General features: G+C 39.3%; 1 pseudogene; it reads left to right on the forward strand.

Moving 5' to 3' along the window:
* The first annotated feature begins 14,510 nt into the window (after window positions 1-14,510).
* Window positions 14,511-15,263, forward strand: LOC140498304 (small ribosomal subunit protein uS13-like; annotated as a pseudogene).
* The last annotated feature ends 1,196 nt before the right edge of the window (window positions 15,264-16,459 follow it).

Below are 16,459 nucleotides of genomic sequence, written 5' to 3' on the forward strand. Positions count from 1 at the left end.
ACTATTGACAGATTGTTTATTTCTTTAAAAAAATCAGGCCGACTATCATCTGTATAGAGAGCTCTTAGTGAGGAATTTTATCTATTGGTGTAGATGAGCACTTCTTTGTAATTTATAGACTAGTATATAGTCTATATACATTATATACTCTATTACATTTTAAATTTTACATTATACACGCCTCTTGTAGCGTGTAGTGAGTAGGCTACAATCAGGTTCAGAAGATAGGAAAAGACCAGTGAGTGGTCTGGAGGAGGAAGACATGATCATAGATTCATGTCTCTAAAACTGGAAGGGACCTTAGATGTTATCTAGTACAGTGCTCTCATTTTGCAGATGAGGAAACTGAGGCTGTTAGGTTAAGTGACTTATGTGAGACCACAAAAGCTATACAATGTTGCTGGGATGTTGACCTTAGGTCCTGGGACTCTTTCCGCTCAATCCTGTTGCTAACCATGAATGCCATTCTGGAGCTGGGATTGGCATGAATATTTGGTGCTGAGGAAGACAGGCTATGGGATGACGGGGCAGGAGGAAAGGAATATGCTTTTACTCTTCCAAATATCCCATGGCTTTGAATCTTTCAACCTTTGGGACTCAGAACTAGCGTACCCACTTCAGAATTCTATAATGTACTCAAAAGAAAAGCATCTTCCCCTTCTCCCCCCAAAAAGTCATACAAACAAACCCTTTCCTTGGGTCTGATAAAGGCTCTAAGTTCCCAGAACTCTCAGTGGCCAGGACACCAAACACAAGTTGAAATGATCCCAAACTGTTCTCTAATCTCTAAAATAATTCTTGGGGCATACAGTAATAGCTTATATAGTGTCTCAATGCACACAAAGAAATTTTCTTGTGAAGGCATTATTATTATCATTTTATAGATAAATAAACTGAGGTGCAGAGGCGTGTCCCAAATGACACAGTTGATAAGTGGTGGAACTCAGGTTTTCTGATTACAAACTCTGCTCCTTGAATCACACTACTTCTCCCATTCTGAGACCTATAGGGATCAGAAAAGTCATGTCAAGAGGCAAAAACTCTCCTGGCAACTCAGGGTTATCTAATTATCCCTTCTACAGAATTATGAAAGATGCTCTTGAACCCAAGTCTTAGAGAATGAAGCTAAACTATAAATGAAGACTAGAAAAGAAGCTGAAAAGTCCTTCTATAGGAAATGTCATAAGAGGCTAGAGTTAAAAGCTTGGAACAATGAAGCTTAGAGGCGGGATGATTGTTTTGATCGGATCAAGCTAATTTCTATAATTTCAAGCTGCTAGGCAGAGTTTCTAGATATCACACGTTACTTCTCTTCTCTTTGGAAAAATGATGATGTGTTTTGCCCAAGTCACTGAGCAGTCCAGCCCTGTTCTATTCTACAGAAAATAGAAATATTCTGTGATTCATTTATTCTCCTCGCTTTCTATCCATTAAGCTGGTGAATCACTGCCTTTATATTTGATGACCTGGTTTCTTCATCATCCTAAAACAATTCAGGGTACAGAGAGAATGCTCCCAGCTCAATTTAAGTTTCCTTCTGTAAGAACAGCCCTCTTCCTACTTTATTTTCCATAATAAATGTGAAGATTGACTACCCATCTCCCAACTAAAAGGAGCATTTCAATACATAGTGCTCTCATTAAATAGTCAACTAAAAAAAAACTCAACTCAGCACAGTTATGCTTAAAAATTAATGCCATGAGGAGCAGACCACTAGTGGCCTCAATCTCCCAAAGATTCCTCATAAACTGGAACAAGTCCCAGGCCTCTGAGAAAGGAGGGCTATACCTATAAAAGTTTCGGAAACTGGTTTCCTTAAATTCTCCAGTAATGAAGACCATTTGTTTGTTTAAGCCTTTTAAGTCCTTCAACCTTTGCAACCCAACCCCAGTGGCTTCCCTTCGGAAATCCAGGGCATAGGACAAGAATGACATCATGTTTAGGAGGAATGCAAACCAAAAAATGTCCTTCTTTCGGTCAGAGACAAGCCCTGGGTTCCCCAGGACAACTGTACCAAACTGGACTGTTTGAATGGTTCGCTGAAAGGTGCCAGTCAAAAACTTAGTACCAGGGCAGGCAGGGCAAACTCAATTTTACCTTTGGTCTGCTAGGGGATAAGAAGACTTTTCTGGGATAAGGGCTGGTAGATGACAAGCTGCTGAGACAGCTATGTCCACTCGACGAAAGAGCCTCTGTGGGAACGTGAGGATTGGCAAACCAAGCAGGAAGCCTGCTGTAGAGAAAACTGGGGTCCTTTGCCTTTCTTGGAGCAAGTTAATTCATCGTTAGCATTAACATCGGTACCTCATGGCTGTGTCTGTATTAGTTTGTATTTATAGCTCTTACTGCTGCACTTAAGAACATTTAGGAGCGTAACCTTTGAACGCCAAGGGAACCACAAAGAGAGAAATCTCTTTCTCTGTTACAAATTCCACTCAGAAATTCTTATGGTGTTTCAAGAGCACCTAGTATGTAGAAGGAGCACCCCAGAAAGACCTGGACCTCTATGAGTTTGTGTTCTAAGGCAACACACCCAAATGACACATAGCAATAACTCCCGTTGGCACTCTTTGGGCTTCATTTTCCTCTTCTGTAAAATGAGAGAGTTAGAGTAGGTCACCTCTAATGTCCCTTCCTGCTCTAAATCTGAGCTCCATTTCATTCACATATCTGTGTCCATTCACATAGTTATTTCCCCACATAGTTACTTCCCATCTCTTTTCAGTGCTAAGAGAAGAACTGGCATTACGCATAACTGGATTAGTTGTGGCCTTATCTAGTGTGATTTCTTAGGGCTGGCTCCCCTCCTTTCCCGCCCATTCGAGTATGTGTGGTACCACATAAACTCTTCTGGGAAAGAGGAGGTTTTAAGTTGGTATTAGTCATGCATACCTTAGTAAGAAAGAATGATTTGAGAATGAAGAGTAGGTTTTCACAGGGGCAGAACCCACAGGTGGGTTCTGGATGTCTGAGATTCAGGAAAGGACATCACTGGGATGGGAAAGACAGAGGGGAGCCTGGAGATCCTTACTGAAGGAGAAGTTCTATCTATAGTATAATTTTTCCTACATCTAGCTCTGTTAGGGACACTTATAAGCATCCTCCTGAAGCAAGTTAGTCGGGCAGTCAACCAATACTTATTGGTCACTTCTTACGTTCCAGGTCTTGTGATAGACAAGAAGACACAAAGGAGAGCCAAAACATGGTTCTTGCCCCTGAGGAGCTAACATATGAATCTACTCAGAGTTCCTACATGGTACCAGACTCTCATGAAAACCAAAGCTAGAAGGAATAGAAAGAAGAAACCAGGCATATCATCACATTTGGTACTGGTTCCCATTTATGTCTGTCTCAGCTTCTCTTGAGGTCTACACGTATGGATGCAAGTCGCCTCCCTTTATTGCCACCTTTGGGAAGTATCTTCTTTTTTAGATTGTTCAGGGATCTTGCTACACTTTTATCACCCACAGTGGGATTTTTAAAAAATAATTATAGCAGGAAATATATAGGGAATATTATAACATAAAGTTTTTTCTTTAGTATGCCCAGTCTCCCTTTGTCTCTTTTCCCATTCCAATGATGCTCTTTCCTCAATCTCAGATATCCGACATCTCTCTGTTGTCCTTTCTGCCTCTGTTTCCTGTTATTGAGATTTAACTGTAATTCTCAAGACAGAGGCATTCCCCAGCTTCGATTACCTTATCTGTAAAGTGGGGAAATAACACCATTGTTATGAGGATCACATAAGATAATGTAAAATGCTTTGCAAACGTCAAGCACTATATAAATGCTGTTAGTAGTAGTAGTAATAGAGGTCTGGAGCATTCTTTCATATGGTTGTTAACGGTTTGTCATTCTTTAAAAACTTTTTTTGGACTGTTTGTTTATATGACTTCACTGTTTCTCTCCTGAGGTCTTTTGGTCTGCTGTAATTTCTATAGTTGTCTACATTCCTTAGATGTTAATTGTTATTTAGGCGTTTGCAGTCTTGTTCAACTCTTTGTGATCCCCTTAATGGTTTTCTTGGCAGAGATACTGGAGCAGTTTGCCATTTCCTTCTTCAGCTCATTTTATAGATGAGGAAACTGAGGCAGATAGGGCTAAGTGACTAGCCCAGAGTCACAATTAGTAAGTGCCTGAAGCCAGTTTTGAACTTGCTCTTCCTGACTTCAGATGTGGCACTCGGTCCACTGTGCCATCTAGCTGCCCTCTTATCAGAGATCACTGATGCAAAGAATTCCCCCCAGTTTACCACTTCCTTTCTTATCCTAAATTTATGAAAATTTCATGTGATTGAAACTAACAATTTTATATTTTCTAATTGCCCCTATCATTTGTTTTGCTAAAAATGTATTACCACCCCACAGGATCCATATACACCAAAATATTTATGGACCACTTTTTAAGAACTGGAATCAAAATATATGTTTATAAATTGATAAATGGCCCCCAAAATTGTGGAACATGAAGGCAATGGAATGTTATTGTACTGAAATGACAAATAACAAATGTAATGGATTTACAAAGAAGGAGTGAAAGGGTTATATGAACTGATGCAAAGTGAAGTCAGCAGAGCCAGGACAACAGTATACTGTAGACCATGACTACAGTAATGTAAATGGAAAGAACAAAGATCACAAGAAAATTGAAACTGAATATTGCGAAATTTTAAAGAATACTTTTGGCCCCAAAGATGAGATAGGAGAAGATATCTCCCTCTAATTCCTTGTGGAGGTCATGGTCCAGAACACTACTTATAATATCAATTTCTTCAATGTATTGATTGGTTTTGCTGATTTTTTTCTCTTTTCTTTTTATTAAAAAGTCTTTGTTATAACAGATGAGAGAGGAGGGGAGGAGGAGGAAGGCAGGGGGAAATCTGGATGATGTGAAAAAAAGATATTAATAAAAATCTAACTTTAAAACTATCCTTTCCCTTGAAGTACTTATAATCTAGAAAGGAAGATAAGATACTCAGATAAATAAAAAACAAAATAGAATATGGTAGATATATAAAAAGAGTATGGAGCACCTTATATTATAAGTGAAAGAGACATCACACCAAACTGGGAAAGATCAAGGAAGGCTTCACAGAGGAGGGACATTTGAACTGGGTCTTGAATAGTTAAGATGTCAACATAGGAGTGGAAGGAAAATTGCAGGTCAATGAAACAAAGGCAGGAAAGAAGAAAAATGGGTGAATTATTTCATTCACTGGCTCAAGTATCATATACACAAGGCAAAAGTGTTTCCATGGTTAAACTTGATCTTGAGATCAAGTGTTTAAGAGCTTCAAGGAGCATAACCTTTGAATGCTAAGGGAGCCACAAAGAGAGGAATTTCTCTATTATAAATTCCACCCAGCAATTCTTGTGCTGTTTTAAGAGCACTCAGCATATAGAAGGGGCACCCCAGAAAGGTCATTCTTTCTTACTCCTTGATCAAGGAGGGTATATATTTCTTCCACAATTAAATCTAATTCAATAAGCACTTCTTAAATGTTTACTATGTCACAGATGGGAGTCCCCACCACCAGGGATATGAAAATACAAAACAATGTGTTCCGTCAGAGAACTACCATTTCAGAGCTAGAATACGGCCTGAAGATAGCTCCTGGATCACAGAATCACAGAATCTTAGCATTATAAGGGACCTTGGAAGTCATCTTGTACAGCCTGTATCTGAAGAAGAATCCTTTTGATAATATTCCTAGCAAGTGCTTGCCTTATTTTACTACCTTCCCAGATAGTCCGTTCCACTTCTGGGGCAGCTTGAATTATGAGGCAGTTTTTCCTTATGTCAAACCTGGAGCTGTCCCTTGATAACTTCTGCTCATTGCTCTTCAGTCTGTTCTCAAAGAATAATCAGGACTTATCTATCTTGCATGTGACAATCCTTCAAATACTTGAAAAAAAAATTTTCATCTCTTCCCCTTCCCTCTTAACCAGTCTTTTTTCTCTAGGCTAAAAATCTCTATCTCCTTTAATTGATCCTGTGATGGAGTGTTCTCCAATCCTTCCGCTATCCTAGTTACCTTCTGTATATACTCTAGTTTGTCTATGTATTTCTCAAGATGGGGTACCCCAAAACTCTCCAGATGTGGCTGGAGAAGAGCAGGATGTAGTAGGGCTGTCAAACTCATCTTTTGGGCCTTATGTTTTTCTTAATGCAACCTAGATTGACATTTGCTTTTTTAGCTGCCAAAGTCATGCCACTGAGAGATTCAATTTTGTTCTTTGTGGCCCCAAAGCACTAAATTTAAACTGAATGTAAAAAAAAATTCTCCTTAAAGAGAATTATGCAAGAATGGAATATTCAGGCTGCTTTAGTAGGGAGTGGATTCTCCACTGGAGGTACTCCAGCAAAGCTTGGATGACCATTTGCAGGTGGTTTGTGAAGGGTATTCTTGCTCAAGTATAGGTTAGAATAATTGGCCTATGAGATCCCTTCCAACTCTGAGATAATGAGATTTTTGTGACTCATCCTGATCTTTCAGGTCTCTGCACAGTGCCTAGGCATTCAATAAAGACTTATTGATTGATTGATTCCCGCCCCCCCAGATTCTGTTTATTGCCTCTGTTCTCTAGGCCTGGACAGGTGACCTCAAAGTTTCTTTTTAGCTGTAAATCTAGGAGTCATTGAGTTTCCCCCATCTTTTAATTGTGGAATTGATTTTTTCAATCTAAGTATCTTGATTCAATTTAACTTTACTTAATCTGGTCTAGTATGGCAAGTCTTAAGTTTTTACTTTGGAAAAAGAAAGCTAATGGGATACTAAAGTGTTAAGCTTCATAAGGTGTTTTCCTTATAATAGCTCCATGAGATAGATAGTCTAGGTGTCATTGTCTTCATTTTAAAGATGGGAAAGCTGAGGCTTTAAGAGGGAAGCTAGTTGTCCAAGGTTGAATATCTAGTAAGAGCTGAGATTTGGATCCAAATCCCTTGATTCTAAATCCAATTTTCCATTATGTTCTGTTTCTATTTCTTGACATTCAGCATAATTGGCTTTTACTTCTAAAACAAATAGATTGAGAAATATAAGGCCTCCACCTGGGTAAGGAGGGAGCTTACATGTAGCAGAAGCAACCCTAGACCCATTGTGGAGGGCTATAGGTCAAATGTACTGATGGTTGATTTTAAACTCATCCCCTGTAAGTGTTTAAGTATAATGGCTGATAATTGGGTCAACAAATATTCAAAGCTCTGTTCTCTGCCTTAGTTTGAGCCAGAAGCAACATGTCTTTCATGAACCTTCAGTATGAAAGATGAAAAATGTTCAATGAAAAGATACTATCTCCATGAAGCAATATATAAGGGATATTTTTTATTTTTTATTGAGATAAGAGAAAAGGGGAGGTACCATGAGCCTGGAATCAGAGGGTGTTTCTTTGAATTCTCCCTCTGCTGTGTAATCTTGGACAAGTTGCTTGGCCTCTCTGGACCTCAGTTTCCTCATCTTTAAAATGAGGGGGTTGGACTAGATGACTTCTGAGGTCTCCTTCAGCTCTGATTTTATGACCCTGTGATCCTAAACATTACTGTGAACCAAAAATCCCCATTCTTTATGCAAACTTGCTTTGCCACAGGTCCCTCATTCTCTTCATGCCTCTTTTCCAAGAATCACAGAATTCTTGTAAAGAACTCATTAAAAAAAGGAGTCTCCTGGAACATCCCCATTCCAGCTCTCCAAATTATATATAGAATGCTGGTGTGATCAATAATGATGGGGGTACCTGCTCCATCACTTCACTTGTTTACTAATCTCCCACCACTACACCAAGTAAAGGATGCTTTCTGGAAGGAACACATATCTTCTTTGAAAGAATCTTTAAGGGGAATGGATGTGACCCCTAACTATTCCACTTTCTTAAGCTTAGTAGAGAGACTAATGTAAAAGAGAGGATGGGGATGGAAACAGTCTATGGTTTTCAGAAAAAAGAAAAGAAAGGGATGCTAGAGGATGGATGGAAGAGGAGGGCCCATTCAGAGGGTCTCTTTGTGAGGATTAGTTCTTGGACAGCAGCAAAGAAACTGATTGCTTTGGTGTATTGAACATCATCTATAAGATTAAAGAGGGGCTTTTATTTGGCTGCTGACTGAGACTTAAGAAAAGCCAGGAAAGTTGCATTGGGTAATGTGTTTATATTCTCAGTAGGAATCAGATAATAAGAATCTCCCCAACTAAATGCCTGATTGATTAATAAGCTCATTTCCTAATAGCTCCTCAAAGACTGTCCATTTTGAATTTGTTTTTTTTTTAAGAGGAGAGATTTATTATTAACCACAATGTAAGGCTTACTATGCCTTCCAGGTATCAATGGTCTTTCTGGAAAGAACCTGCCCTCCTCCTCTCCTGGGGCATACTGAAGCAAACACAGCCTCCCAGGATGTGGGGAAGACATCAGGTGAGTGTGCAGGGCTGAGTGAGCAGCAGGTGCAGGCGGCAGGGCAGTGGCGCAGGGCCATGCAGCTGGGGCTAGCTTTCCCCTCGTGGCCCCGAAGGCTGTCTCTACTTGCTGCTCCCTGCGATTGTTCATCAAGTGTGGCTGGGGATTTTGACAGCCTGCAGCTGTGTTTGGGAGAGCATTTGTTCTATGTACCGTATCCTTTGAGGACTCTTTAGTGTAGGTCTTCTTTATCCACTTTAATGAGCTCTCTGGCAGTTTTTGCATGTGGCTCTGTGCCGACAAGCTCAGCACTAGAATCATTTGCACCCCCAACTGAGGCCAGATTCATCATGCCATTATCTTCTTCAATGATTAAGGCAACCAGAATGGTCAGACCCAAGGCAGCATAGGTTAGTGGAAAGTTCACTGGACTTGAAAGTAGAAGACCTGACTCTAACTTTTACTGACTTTGGGCAATTTGCTTCTCCTTTCTGAGCTTCACTTTCCCTATCAGTGAAATGGGGATAATAATACGTGTGCTAGATGTGCTTGTACTTGTGAAGTGCTGAGTCTACACATTTCCCTTTGGGGATCTCAGCCTTTATTGTCACATTGCACCCGATTTTTCTTTCCGTCTCAGGCATGCTACATCCCAACCACGCTGGCTCCCTAAGGGTGCCCTGTGCGTGGTATTCCATCTTCTCCCTTTATCACCTCTGTCTAGAATGTTCTTCCTCCTCACCTCTGCCTCTTAGAATCTCTAACTCCATTTAAGGCTCATCTTAGATTCTTCTCCTACATGAGCTCTTTTCTGATCCTCCCCTTTCATCAGTGCTCCAACAACCCCTCCCTCAAAAAAAATTACTTTGTTCTTATCTATGTGCATGCTGTTTCTCCCTCAGTTGAATATGAGTTCCTGGAGGGTAGCAACTATTTCCATTGTCTTTGTATCCTTGATGCCTTATGTAGAGAAGTTGCTAATGTTTGTATTGAATTTCATTTTCTTCCTCCTTAGTATAAGCATTTTCTCTGACTGTTTCTCTAGAAGAATAGTCATGACATCACTGCTTATTTGTTCCAGCTAAAAAGTCAACTCTATTTCACACACACACACACACACACACACACACACACACACACACACACACACACACACGAAAATACTGGTCGGAATAATCTGACCATGCAATTCCTATGTCCTTGGAAGGCTGAGAAGTCAAGTAAGACAGAGAGACTAAGTCTTTTTGTATATTTCATGCCAAGAGTTGACATCCACTGCTGCCTTTTCATTCTTGAAACCTATTCAGATTAGAAAAGATAATTCCTTTTCATATTTGGTTTATAGGTTGTCCTTTCTTTGCCAGTTCAGGATTCTCTAATCTTTTTCTTTGATTCATAAACTGGTGCCCTTTATGAAAATCCATCTCTTTGCACATGTACAATACAATACATATGTACAATACAATACAATACAGTGTAATCAGGGTAAGGTGGCCTCCATTATCTCTGCCTATCAATGTTACCAGTTGATTGATTGATTGGCACAGAGAAGGTGCTCTCTTCAGAGAGGGGAGGGGCTTGAGTCTTGTTTCATTTAATGAATGCAGCTTAACTCATTCTCGCTTTTTTCTTTAAAGGCTCCATTCAATCCCCAAATTAATTCCTAAAACCCAATGTTCCTCATGTTGTGTAGGCAATAGTTAATTGACTTCTGCCCTTCCTCGCTGAGATCAGTTGACCAAGTCCTCTTTATACTCCAGGGTCATCAATGGTGCTTTAAGACCAGGGCCAACCTGACCACCCTTAGTTTTATTGCTAACATGACATGGATCAGGCCATCTTGTCTCCTAGGGTCCTATTTCATTGCTCTTTTGTCCTTCAATGGAAATAGACCCAATATGATAAATTGGACACATTGTAGACCAGATGAAATGTTAGACAAAGGACATTAGTCAAACGCACTTGAGGAGTATATCAATTACTTTCCTGTGGCCTGTAAGCAATCATTCATTTCCTTAAAGCTATTCCATCTGGACAACAGAGTTCACCTGAGTTTGTTCTGCAGGCATATCCCAAAGACTTAGTGTTTTACTGCTTTTCCAAACCCTTGTAGGAGCAGAAAGGAAAGGCTGCCATGTATCTAGGAGGATAACCCTTGAATTAATCGCATTTACCAAAAGGAAACAAATGTAGACATTCACTCTCCAAACAAATGCATCATAATTACAATCGTTGACTTAGCTCATGAGTCCAAGGAGACTGATGCCATTCAATATGTTCCTGGAACCTTGTTTGAAGTTCACTGAGATTCATTTCAGGAAATAGAGCTGACCTGAGCTTACAGCAAAGCAAAGTGAGGAAAGGGAGGAAATTGTGGTTCCTCTTGCAAGCTACTGTGTGATCATGAACCTCTCTGGATTTCAGCTTCCTCATCTATGAAATGAAAGGCTTGAACTAAATGATCTCTTTACACTCTCATATTCTTGATTTAATTTACATTGATTTAAAGGAAGTTTCTAAGAAGTCAATTAGCTTGCCAAATTCCCAAATACAATAACTTCTTTTTTAAGTCCTCTTTCTTGACCCCTCTGCAGCATCTGACTATTAACCACCTGAAACTCTTCTCTGGGTTTTTGTGACTCTTTTCATTAGGTTCTCCCTATATCTGTCTTATGTTTCCTTTTCCTTTTCCTTTGTTGGATTACTATCCTAATTTTGGCTGTACTCGAGGCTCTTTCCTGGGTGTTATCCTCTATCTACACTGAATATCTAAGTGATCTCATTAAGTTCCATGGGTTCAATTATTTCTTAGCAGGTTACACCCAGATCAGGAGTTCTAATAAGGTTCTCATGGAAAGATTTCAAGGGATTCATGAGCTTGGATGGGGGATATACATTTTTATTTTCACTTTAATTAAATTTTGGCATTTTCTTCAATTATGAATGTAGGTTATAATCCTCAGTACTAGCAAGCTTCACCAGATTGCCAAAGGGGTCTATGACACAAAAAAGGATAAGAATGAATCCCTGGCCTAGATTTATACAACCAGCCCTAGTGTCTCTCCTGAGCTCCAGTCTCATATCACCACTTGTCTAAGAACCTTTATCTAGGAGTAATCTGCAGATATGATGGATATTCACAACTGAATGTCCTAGAGGCATCTCAAACACATGTCCCAAATAGAACTCATCTTTCTCTCCAAACCCATATCTCTTCCTAATTTCCTTATTTCTATTAAGGGCATCACTATCTTTCCAGTTGCCCAGTTACATAATCTCAAAATAATTTTTGACTTCACTCTTCCTAGACCTTTCCTACCACTATATTCAATCCCATGGATACCACTCTAATTCAGACTCTACAGTTTCTTAACTAGTCTCCCTACTTTGTCTCTCTCTTTTCCAATGTATACTTCACTCCCTGATCAGCTTGCTTTCTAGACTTCTTTACCCTTTACCAGTTGCCTTGTTATCTTCGAGAAACCTTTACCTTGAATTTCCACTTTCTTGATTGGTGACCCTTAGTTGGACCCAACATTTCAGGAAAGGCTCTAGCTATACTCAATTCATTTCCAACTAAACTTATTCTTTGCATTTCTTCCCCACCTCCTTTCTAGGTACCTTTCTTCAGAGAGATAATACCCCGCTCTCTACGGCTTTCCAGTTGTTTTTATATATTTGTGGGCCATCCTCATTAAAATGTAAACTTCTTGAGAGTAGGGAAGGTCTTGTGGGCTTGTGCTGGTATTCCCACTGTGCTGTGCTTTGCCCAGTGCCTGGTACATAGGAAGTAATTAATAAATACTCACCCACTCACTCTATTTATCTATGTCTGTCTATCTATCCTATAGCTGTCAAAGTAACATTTCTAAAACACATCTGGCTATGTTACTCCCTTACTCAAAAAGTACCATGAATCTCTATTCTCTTTTGCTTCTAGTAATATATACATAAACATGCATTTATATATATGTATACATATAGACATGTATATATATGTCTGCGTATTTATATCTACATCTCTATATAAGGGATTCATATATATATATATATACACATATATATGTATATATATATATATACATATATATGCACATGTGTGTGTATGAGAGAGAAAGAGACAGAGAGGGAGAGAGAGGGAAAGCGAGAGAGAGAGAGAGTCTTGATATATATACACACTTCAGGAAAGTGTGATTTTCTTGGTATTGGTATTTCCACCCCAACTTAATAGATGATTTTCAAAAATTACTGTGGCCAAAAAATTCATCACTCTGAGACAGCCCTGTAAACAGGCCCCTCTCTACTTAGCCAGGTACATCTTTGCACGACAGACTTATTTGCCACCCCTGGGTCCACACTCAATTTTTCAGCTCCAGAGAATTGGCCAGAGCTTGCACCTTACTGGCATAGTTTTCAAGAATCCAGAGTGACTCTGTCACTATTCCCAGCTTCTAGGCGATCTCAGTTATTTGACACATGAAAATGTAAATGACTTCCTCGTCATCACCAAAGAATGAAGAGGGCCTCCTTAATGAACTTTCTAATTATTCTTTGTAACATGAGCACTAACCTCTTGACTTTCAAGAGTACAGTGCAAGCTAAAAATATCAATTTAACTACATAAAACATGTGCCAGACATTATTAAAATAGCAACAAATTAAATTTCACACATACACACACGTGTATATTTAAATTGACTTTTGAAAGCCACACTCACCAGAAGAGTCTTTTTTTAAATAAAAATATAGTTTAAACAAGTACCTGGACTTGGAGCCAGGAAAATCTGGGTTCAGGTTTTACCCCTCACACATCCTACATTTGTCAACCTGAGTAAATTGTTTAAACTCAAAGGAGCCCTTGGCAATCCTCTATGGCTATAAATCGCAGATCTCCATTGGCAGAAGGAATTTGCTTACTAGTATTTCCCTACTCCAATAAACACACAGGTGTGTGTTGGGGAGGAAGGTAAAATAAATGTCTTCCATTATATCCTGAATGTTGTTAGCAAATGAGAATTTTTCAAACTTGGTGAATAGGCAAGGTGCTCACAGATCTAGGGTCATTTGCGGACACTAACTTGTAATTTAGGAAGGGTAGCAAGCTAATGTCTTTCATCATAATGGGAATGGTGGGTGATCTTGATCTAGGGCCAATTCTAGGTAACCTTGAATTGTACACAGAGGACCAACTGCACTCAAGTATTCTTTCAGTCTGTAGTCCCTAGTTCTGGCACCAAAGAATAACATTTAGATCAGCAATGACAAGGATTTCCAGAGAATCTATCCTGTAAAACTCTTTCTTCTTTACACCAGAGGTTCTTAACCTTTTTTGTGTGATGGGCCCCTTTGGTGGTTTGCTGAAATCTGTGGACTCCATCTCAGAATCATGTTTTTAAATGCACAAAATAAAATGTGTAGGATGGCAAAGGAATGCAATTATATTAAAAAACAGTTGTCAAAAGAAAACAGTTCACAAATCCCAAATTAAGATCCCTGTTTTAGACAGAAAATGAGTAGTAGTCAGAACAGACAGTATAAAATATTTTCTGTGCTTTCACCATCTGGTGACAAAGCCTTCAGCAGAATTCCATCCAGCAGCTTTTACTAACTAGGTTTTCAAATGAACAGTGCACTGTAGTGGAGAGAATAGTAAATGTACAATCAGAAGACCTGAGTTTTCATCCCGAATCTTCCTTTTCTGGCTGTGTGATCTTGAGCAATTACTAGCTTCCTAATAATGATCAAATGAAAGAATGGATATGAAAACATTTTGTGACTAATAAAAATTTATGTAAATATAAGGTATTAGTAATTAATTTGCTTTGGGCAAAACTATAGTGTGGGAGACAAGGGCGGAAGTTGGATATGCCTGATCTGCCCTTGTCTCCCATGCTGATCAATAGATGTATGTGTGGAATAATTTTACATACACATGCATATATACACATATTTGTGTCTAATGGTAGCCATCTTTAGGATGGGGAGGTAGGGAAGAAAGAAAAGAAAAAAAGAAATTTACATCATAATTTTGTTCTATATTTCAAAGGAATAGCAAGTTGTGCATAGTAGATTCGCAGTTTCATGTGCAATAATCTTTTTTGTACATTATGGAAATCCATAAATTAAAAACAAAATACATTTTTTTAAAAAGAAAGAGATGGCTTTCAGAGAAGGCTCTCCTGCTGCCATCGCAGCCATGTCTCTTGCAATCCTAGAGAAGTTCCAGCACATTTTGAGAGTGCTTAACACCAACATTGACGGAAGGCAGAAAATAGCTTTTGCCATCACAGCTATGAAGGGTGTGTGTCGAAGACATGCCCACGTACCACTGAGGAAAGCAGACATTGACCTCACCAAGAGGGCTGGTGAGCTCCCTGAAGATGAGGTGGAGTGTGTGATCAACCTCATGCAGAATCCCTTTCAATACAGGATTCCAGACTGGTTCCTTAATAGGCAGAAGGATGGAAAATATAGCCAGCTTCTGTCCAACTATCTGGACAATAAGTTGCGCGAAGATCTGAGTGACTGCAAAAGTCACTGGCTGTGGGCTTTGGCACTTCTGGGGACTCCAGGTTCGAGGCCAGCACACCAACACTACAGGCCACAGGGATCACATTGCTGGAGTGTCCAAGAAGCAAAAAAATTCACTGGCCTTGTCCACTAATAAATAGTTTTGACAAAAAAAAGAAAGAGATGGAGGTGGAAGATGGACTCGTGTATAGGGAGAAATAAATAAGCCAGTGTAGCAGGAACATATAGTAATGAGAAACTTCTGGAGATATAGGTTATAACCAGACTTAAATGTCAAGATGAGGAATTCGTATTTTATCTTACAGACAGTAAGGAGTTGCTGAAGCTTCTTGAGCAGGATTTTGACATGGCTAGACTCAAGAATATCAGTTTGATAGCTGCATGGAGGATTGATTGGAGAAAGAAGAAACTGGAGACAGGGATACCAATTAGTAATCTACTAATCACTACCAATTACTACAATAGAATGGTGAAAGATGATGAAAGTCTGAATTAGAGTTGTAGATGTGTGAGTAGAAAGATGTTGTGAGGATAGAATTGACTAGAGCTGACAACTGATTGCATGTGTACAAGGGAACATAATGGAGAGAGAAGAATTGACAATGTCTCCAAGGTTGCTAACCTAGTTGACCAAAAAGATGACAGTGCCTTGGGTAGAAATAAGAAAGTCTAAAGGAAGTACAGGATTTTTGGGGAAAGATCATGAGTTCTATTTTACACGTTTTGAGTTCGAACCACCTATGAGACAGTCAGGTGGAGATATTCCACAGTCAAGTGGAAATATGCAAATGGTGCTCAGGAACGATTAGAACTGGATATGTAGTTTTAGGAGTCATCTATATAAAGATGATCATTGAAATCATGGAATTGCTGTAGAGTGTGAAGGCCCAGGTGAAGTTAGCCATCAACTTGTAATGGATGCAGTAAGCAAAGTGTGTGATTTCCTCCAAAGGCACTGAACTAGTCAATATTAATAATGGAGAAAAAGGATGGTGGAAGTAACCCTGGCCTAGGATTTAGAAAAGTATGAGAGATAACAGGACATTAGGATTAGGGATGTCAGGGGAGGGGAGAGGTAAAGTTGAATTTGTTGGAGTCAAGATTTCAAAGGAAACCAGAAGACCAATGGTAACCTAGGAAAGCAGGGAGGGGTAAATTACTACTACATGTCATATTGAACACAAAGAAGAGTTTTAAGAGGAGTAAGGCGGGAGGAGAAATGGAAAAAAAGATGCTTATAATTCAAGATGAGAATTTCAGTGTTGAATAATGGAAGTGGTTATAGTTACTATTGACACTGCTGATGATACAATCAAAGGGATAATTAATTGTCCTTATATGGGATTAAAGTAGAGTGAAAGTGCAGATTAGGAATAGGGAGGCAGTGTTGGGAGAGAGGAGTGCTTCAACAGATATATGAAAGTCCCTAAACAAAGGAAGGGATTGGATTGGAGAAGAAGACTTCTCATATTGCTCTCTAAATGTTTGTATGTAATAATCTTTATCTATGGGCAGGAAGTCAGGAAGACCTGAGTTCAAAT

Source organism: Notamacropus eugenii, chromosome 4 (genome assembly GCF_028372415.1).
Source record: "Notamacropus eugenii isolate mMacEug1 chromosome 4, mMacEug1.pri_v2, whole genome shotgun sequence".
Taxonomy (NCBI): Eukaryota; Metazoa; Chordata; class Mammalia; order Diprotodontia; family Macropodidae; genus Notamacropus; species Notamacropus eugenii.